The sequence below is a fragment of the Nannospalax galili genome, unplaced genomic scaffold (genome assembly GCF_000622305.1).
Source record: "Nannospalax galili isolate Female #2095 unplaced genomic scaffold, S.galili_v1.0 scaffold158, whole genome shotgun sequence".
NCBI lineage: Eukaryota > Metazoa > Chordata > Mammalia > Rodentia > Spalacidae > Nannospalax > Nannospalax galili.
Window position 1 is genome coordinate 10,467,650 of NW_008345290.1, and position 8,390 is coordinate 10,476,039.

The 8,390-nt window shown below is 43.5% G+C and overlaps 1 pseudogene; it reads left to right on the forward strand.

The window, feature by feature from the left end:
• The first annotated feature begins 545 nt into the window (after positions 1-545).
• LOC115071775 lies at positions 546-1,273 on the forward strand (annotated as a pseudogene).
• Positions 1,274-8,390: the final 7,117 nt, after the last annotated feature.

An 8,390-nucleotide genomic window follows, 5' to 3' on the forward strand; every position in this document is an offset into this window, starting at 1 on the left:
CCCCCGATCTCTCTGAACCATCTTCCTTGCTGCTGTGAACCCCATATATGCTGCTTTCACTCCTAACTCTGAACTCTTGGTGCTGTTGTGAGCCCTTTCCTGCTTTGAAGCCCTGTATTTGCTATCTGAACTCCCACTTCTGCAGCTGATTGTCCCACTGAAAACCCTCTCCTGATGCCAGAACCCCTCTCCCTCTTCTGCCTTGACACCCCCCCACCCCCATGCTCTAATGTCTCCTCCCCCATATTTCCATTTCTGTTCACAGCCCAGGCTGCCTCTGCCAGGAGTGTGGTGACCAGCTACAGCTGTCTCTGTCCGAGCAGTAAACTGTCAGGCCTGTGTTGGGGTGGGTTGTGAGCTCTAATGTCCCAAAACGCGGTCCTGGTCAGAATAATTGGGGTGTAACCTCAGAGGGGACATCTAGTGAATTTTGTTTATGGAACACAGTGCAGGCACATCTCCAGGTCCCCAAGCTTGGTGCTTGTCTGTCACTTGGCTTCTTGGCCAAGCATCACAGGATCAAGTTCAGGATTAGAGGCTGTGTGATGTCCTTTGAATGCCACCTTCAAACCAACACCTCTAAACCATTGTACGTGTCTCTTGAAGGGGACACAGCATACTTGGTACACTCCTCACTAGAGTGGGTGCTGTGCAGATGGGAGAAGCGATTGTGGCCCCTGTAGGTACTGTCCAGAGCTGAGACTTCCACAAACAAAACAAGAAGAAAAGGAATTCTTTCTAGAAGTTTAAGTACTCTCTCTGAAGGAAGAGATTCAAGTAAAGAGCTCTGCAGGGGAGGCGCTGTAGAAGTCCCACATCGAGAACATTGCTACATTCCTGGCTTTGCAGAACTGGGTCCCTGCAGCACCTCTGGAGGAACTGACCTACATGAGCTCCCTGTGGGTGGCTCTGGATTTCTTGACCCAGACCACCAGTTTAGCGTCCAGAAAGTCGAAGTCTGAATCAAGATGGGACTCCATTGTCTTCAGGAAAGAAGCTGCTCACAGATGTGGCCTCTTGGGTCCTTAATTCTCTCTCTCCATCCTTTCTTCCAGAAGATAGTGAAGATGGGACCACCCAATCAAGACCCAAGTGGAGGCAGGAGTGTAAAGCACAAAGCCTTCCAGGTTTGTCTGCACATAAAGAAGATCCAAAGTGCAAAGTGGGCCACAAGACACGTCTGGGGAAGAATGGAGACCCCAGAGTCTCACTACCCCTTCCTACTAGAAATGGTTCTAGGGATGAGCCTGCGATGGGGCAGCCTTGGACATAAGCCCACTGCCATTAAGAGGTGGAGGAATTCAGAGGAGAAATGCACCTGGCACCAAGGAAGGGGGTCCAGCCTTTCCTGGAGAGAGAGCATTGGAGAGATCGAGAGACAGGCAGGCAGCTGCAGGATCTTGGCTTCACTCCAACTGCCCTCTGGGGCTGGGGAGGATGATCTCCATGTTAGGGTCAAAAGCTGTGACCCCGGTGTGCCATTAGGCCCAGGGACAAAGCTCCCAGTCCCCCCCTTTGAAAGAGGCTCTGCCCAGATAGATGCAGTCTAGAACCTATCCACCATGCAGCTGAGGGGGCTGAGACTTGGGGGGCACAGGAGTGGCCCCTAGGATGGAGTCCAGGGAGGCCCCAATAATTTGCAGCACTAGGGGCATTGACAGGCAGAGGAAGAGGATCTTCTATCACCAGAGGAGTCTGAGAAATTCAGTTCCATCTGCTCCCTGCTGGAGGATGAGGATGAGAATGAGGAGCTGCCCCATATCCTCCTTATCATGAACCACTATCCTCTGAAGTAGGACTGCTGGTCTGGCTTAAATACCAAAAATACTTATTTTGACCAGCTGAGGTCAAGAGCCTGCTCTTCTTTGAGGGCAACATGAACCCCAAAGAACAAGGAATTACCTTGAAGGTCAAAGCACTTTGCTTAGAGAGCACATGCTGGCTGTGGCTCCTTCCCTGGCTCTTTCTTGGAACATCACACTGCTTCTATATGCTACCCTGTGTGCAAGTCTATCCACCAGGATCTGCTGGGGACCAGATTCCCTCAGCTGGGCAAGAGACATGGATGTGGAGGTGCCTATGTGGGGCAGAGGAGACTGCATTTGCTTCATCCTGGATGTGTTGCTTTGCTGCGCAGCCCATCATCTGTGCCATTTCTGTCATGGACACCGTGGACTACAAGACTGGTTGCTGTGGACTACAAGACTGCAGGGCGGAAGTACATCCAGGGACTGACCCTCAGCAATAGGGAAAAGGAAGTCTTTGACAACAAGTTACTGGAAGAGAGGAGCCGGCACCAAAGGTGACAAGTGGACCACCATGTAGTATCTGTGTGGGGAACAGCACCTTGAAAGATTGTTCTGGAAAGTAGGTGGCCCTAGGGCATATGCCAGCTTTGGATCTCTGGGTCCTGGGTCTTCAGTCCTGAGTCCCAGAGATTGGATGCCTGTTATGCCAGAAGCCACCTGGTAGCCACAGGAGAGTCCCCTTCTGGAAGTGTGTGTGTGTGTGTGTGTGTGTGTGTGTGTGTGTGTGTGTGAATTTCCCAAAGGTTTTAAAAGAAAAAACTATTGAGTGTACACATCAATGGTCACTGTACAGTGTGGCTTGTGTGTGTACTTGGGTTCCCTGTTGCTGTACAGCAGTACTTCTCAGAAGTTTCTGGAAAGACTGATTTGAACACAGCTCCAAGAGCTTTGAAAAAAAAGATTGCCATGAGTCTCAGAAGAGACATTGGACTTCTGAATTGTATTGAGATTGTTAAAGACTAGGGAAGTTTCAGTGATAGACTAAATGCACTTCCATTTTTTTATGGCTATGAACCTATGGGGTAAAGGAGTGGAATCCAGTGTTTTGAATGAGAATGTCCACCATAAGCACCAAGTATTTGAATACTGGGCCCTAGTTGGTGGTGGCAGAGGTTTGGCAGATGCAGCCTTGCTGGAGGAAAGAGGTCACTGAGGGTGGTCTTTGGGAGTTTATAACCTTTCCCCATTTCCAGTTTCATTCTCTCTGCTTCTTATGCCTATTTGAAAATGTGAATGCTCAGCTTTCTGCTCTGGATGCCTATGGAGCCATGCCTCCCTGCCATGATGCACTGTTATCCCTCTGGATAAGACCTGTAAGCCAAATAGATGCTTACTTTTGTAAGTTCCTTGGTCATGGTGTTTTATCACAGCAATGGAAAGGAAAAATAATACAACCATGAAAGAAATTCCCCATGGCATATTATAGTTAAAACACTAAATATATAGAACAAAGACAGGGTATTCAAATCTGCAAGATAAAAGCTCCAAGTCATATATAAAGAAAACCCAATCAGAATAACACAGACTTCTCAAAGCATCAAAGGAAGACCTTTAGCAATGTTGTCCACATTCTAAAAGACCACAGGTGGCATCTGAGACTTTTACCCAGCAAAACTCTCTGCCATATTTGAAGGAGAAAGAAAATGTTTTCATGATATAAGCAAGATGACAGAATGTGTCTCCACTACAGCAGACCTACAGAGAATCCTGGAAGCAGTATTCCAGACTGAGGAGAGGAGTAAGCACAGTCAAGAGGCTATGAAAAGAAAATAAATGAAACTGTAAGTACTGACACAAAATAGGACAATAAAACAAAAAGCAAAAACAGGAAGGCCATGAACACACACTTCATTAATAATAACTAAACATTAATGGCACGAACACTCCAGTCAAAAGACACAGGCTAGATGAATGGATTAAGAAATGAAATCATTTTTTGTTCTCTGAAAGAAACTCATCTTGCCTTCAAGGATAGGTACCACCTTAGGGTGAAAGAATGAAAAAAAAATATTGCAAGTAAAGGGAAACAGGAAACAAGCAGGCATTGCTATCCCTAAGATCTTTAAAAACAGACTTCAAACTAAAATTAGTGGAAATAAAGACAGGCACCTCATTCTGATCAAGAGAAAAATTAGCCACGAAAACATTCTAATTCTAAACATATACTAGAAACTCTGGCACATCTAATTTCATAAAAAGCATGCTACTGGACTTCAAAACTAAAATTAACTCCAAGTCAGTAATTGTGGTGATTTCGATACGCCATTTACTCCAACAGACAGGTCCTCTAGAAAACTAAACATGACATAGACAACATATCAACAGAATACTCCCTACAAAAACCAAAGAATAAACATTCTACTCAGCAGCCCATGATTGTTCTCTAAAATAGACCACATGCTGAGACTGAAAACATCTCAGAAAACACAGAATATCTGAAATAACTCCAGGTATCCTATCTGACCACAGCACAATAAAGCTTAAAATCAATAAGAAAAGAATCTCTAGTAATTATTTGAACTCATGGAGATTAAACAACACACCACAGAAAGAAATTTTAAAGTCATTTCTGGAATTAAATGAAAATGTAAATGCAACACAACAAAACCTCTGGGACACCTTAAAAGTAGTCCTAATTTGGAAATTTATAGCTCTGATCACCTATATTAAAAATCAGAAGGAGGGGGGCTGGAGAGACGGCTCAGTAGTTAAGAGCACTGGCTGCTCTTGCAAAAAACCCAGGTTCAAATCTCAGCACCCACATGGAGGCTAACAACTGTCCATAACTCCAGCTCCAAGGAATCCAACACCCTCTTCTGGCCTCTGTAGGCATTGTACAACATACAACACACATACACTTACATATATGCAAGCATAATACTCATGCACATAAAATAAAAATAACATTTAAAAAATCTGATAGAGGACATGAAGTCAGGAAGTCCGAGTAAGATCGGAGTTGAGATGGGTAAGGTGTCTGAGTATGATCAAAATACTTTTTATGAGATTCTGAAATGATTCAAAAAATTTTTTGGTCTTTTTGAGACAGGGTCTCCCTGTAGCTCCAGCTGTCCTGAAACTCACTATGTAGACCAGGCTGGCCTTGAACGCACAGAGATCTGCCTGCCTCTGCCTCCCGAGTGCTAGGATTAAAGGTGTGCGCCACCACACCTAGATGATTAAAAAAATTTTAAAATAAGAATGGTATAGAGATATGTGGAGAACAGGGTTCCAGCTGAGTTGAGAAGTTAGTGTACATACAGAAATATTTTATTATTATTATTAATTACTAAAGCACCTTTTGTGAACAATCAGAGATGGATATTAGCTATGTGCAATTTTACTTTTACCTGGGAAGTTTTACAAATATAAAGTAATTTTTTAATTTTTTTTAAAAGTTAGTGATAAGTAAATGGAGTAAATCAGGGGAAAGCAGCAGGACACAAACAAGAACTCCAGCAAGGCAAGGTTTATTGGAGAAGCACAGCGGACAGCCCTCAACTTGGGTGTGAGGAAGCCGTCAGCGTACAGACTATTGGCTGGGAGCTTTCATGGGGCTAGGGAGTGTGGAAGGTGGGAAAAGTTATTTCAGGCAGAGGGGTGTGGATTTTGTCAGGAAAAAGCAGTCCCTGCTGAGACAGCCTCTTAAGGCAACAGAGTTTTGAGTCAGGAGATAAAGGGGGTCTACACATTATGAAACTTATCAGGGGGAAGAAGCTTGTATTGAGACAGCTCTTACATCAGTGGGTCAGGCCTGCAGTGATCTGTTTATCTTCTAAAATTATCTGGGAAACAGCTTTGTGCAGAGACAGCTCTAAATGCAGCTACCTGGTCAGTTCCTGTTTTGCAAGGGGGCCTGAGGGCCTATCTTGTGAGGCTTTACTGCATTGGGGGAGGGTCATCTGCAGACCTGGACTCTAACAGGTTATTAGAAGTCTGTACTGCTTTAAATTTCAAAACATACAACATACAACATACTTTGCAGCATTTTCAAATTACTAGTGATGGGCTAGTGCCAAGTGCTATTAAGAGAAAAGATTGCTGTCAGGGGAAAAAAAAAGTTATTATAGGAGTAAATATGGCAAAGCAAAGGGAATGAATGGATACCGTCACTGCACCTAGATTAAAAATGATCTCTGTACAACCTGGTGGGGATATATTTGAGGTACAGTAGCTGTGAGAAGAGCTAGTAAAATTTTATAGTTTCTTTAAATCCACATAAAGTGCAGAAATACCATTTTTTTAAAATTCAGAAATATACAGATTCATAGCACTAAGAGTAACATTTGGCTTTTTAAAAAGGGCGTTTCCAGGGCTGGAGATGGTTCCATGGTTAAGTGCACAGGCTGCTCTTGCAGAGGACCTTGGTTTGATTCCCAGCACCCACATGGCGGCTAAGGACCATCCTTAACTCCAGTTCCAGGGGAATCCAACATCCTCTTCTGACCTCCACAATACTGCATGACATACAATAATACACATAAAATAAAAATGATAAAAATACTTTTTCATTTTAAAAAAGGGTATTTCCAAAAGAGGAGCTAGCCAAAAGAGCAAAATCACATTATTTTAGCAAGCAGGCTGTTTGCAGTGTTAAGAGATCATCAGAGTAGAACCATCAATCCTGACAACCCTCCAACAAATTACTTCAAAACCCAGACACTGACACCCCAGTGAACAGAAGAGGTATAAAACCTCCTTCCTGACCACCCTGTGTGGCAGAACAAAACTAGCACTCACCCTCCAGCTGCTTCCCTCCAGCCACTTCCCCTCCAGTTTCTTCCTAAGAGGCTTCTTTCACTCCTTGGGTAACAACCACTTTGTTGTTGAAAAAAGTCTTAAAGTTAAGGCTTTGATGAGGGCCACTGGTTTGACCATGAATTTCCATCCTTTGCAACAGAAATCTGTGCTTTCTGGTGTGTGCTGCTGGAAGGATGGTGTTTGAACACAGCAGGTCATCCTTCCACATTTCCTGAATTTAAAAAAGCTTGGAATGCAGATTAATCTAAAGTATCAACAATGACAAATTCCTCCAAGAATTCTAAAATGGTTTAGGCCAGGGTCATTTCACTGTTTTGCACTTTTCCTCCATAACGATGATGTGGGCTCTTAGAAGCACTGAGATTCTTAGTACACCTGGGAAGATTTAAATCTAATAGCACAGGAGGTTGAATGAGAGCTGACTCTTGCACTGTGGCCACAGCTTGCACGACTGATTATCAGGTACTGCCAGTCTGCTCCCTGATCTCATTTCAAGCACAAGACAGGACAATGATTCAAGCTCCATCTTCTCCATACTCCTAAAGAGATCTGTGCCCTTCAAGATGCCAACGCAATTCAGGTTTCACTCACTCATGGAAACCTATGTGAGAAAGAATAATGGGGAACCAGCCCCTCTTCCAGTTACTCAGCTTCCAACTCATGCCATCCATTTTACCCAGGGAAAGATTTGGCCTGTATCCCAATGCACAGGGCAAAAATTAAAATGCCCATCTTCACTTCACAAATTATTTTTTATGTTTCCTTTTTATTTTACAGTGCTTGGGATTGAACCTAAGTTCTTGCACAAAATTAGGCGAGCTCTCTACTACTGAATTACATCTGCAGTCCAAAGTACCAATCTTTCTATATATAAACCTATGTCTCTTCCTTCCTCTGTCAAGTTCGGCGACTTCTCATTTTCCATACAAAGCAAAAGAAACTGTCCAAGTGTTCTGGGGATCTGGAGTATGGATCTGTAGGCACTCTGGATGAAAAGACAAGGTACTGAAGCTCTGAGTTACCCTGATCTTTTAAGTCATGACAAATCTGTCTATTCAGACTGCTTATCTCTAAAGGAGAAAAGTCAAAGCTGAAAAGTGATGGCTTCCGGCTTCCGGGGCTGTGGTATGAACCAGCTGGGATGCTCTTAGGTTCTTTTCACTGAGCTATTGTAAACATGAGCTTCATCCCAAACTATACAGCAGAAATAGATTATTTTTATCATGTACATCTACATGATTTATATAAACTTAAATGGTGTGGTTGGATGGAGGGCTAATGCAGAAAATCCAGTGCCCACAATCAAGGAAGTGTTTGCAAATGAGGTTCATCGGTCTGCTGAGCTGGAGCTCCTTTTGCTCCATGGGTGACATAGATTCAGCAGGGATGAACATGAGTACCGTGGCCCAGGGATTCTTCACAGCCTTCAGATGGGTAGCATCTCATGACTGACAGTAGTAAGGCTGCTTTTACCTGTCTCTTCTAGAACTGACCTACCTCAGTAAGTTTGCCAACATATATAGCACATGAGTTAAATAATGGCTGAAATAGAAGCCCATTTTTTTCTATTTTTTTGTATTTTATTTATTATTTTTATTTTATGTGTATGCATGTATTGGGGTGTTTGGATACTCTAGCAGTCCCCCTTCTGAAGAGGTAACCCTAAAATCTTGTAAAGAGTAGATAACCCCTCCCAAATATTTCTGACATTTTTTGCCTTTGGAATGGAGTAGTTTGCTAAGAGGCCCAAGGACATTGTGAGTTTTAGCCAAGAAACTGGCTACTTTGGGGTCTTTTTACCCTAACTGCCTAGCCAATTCC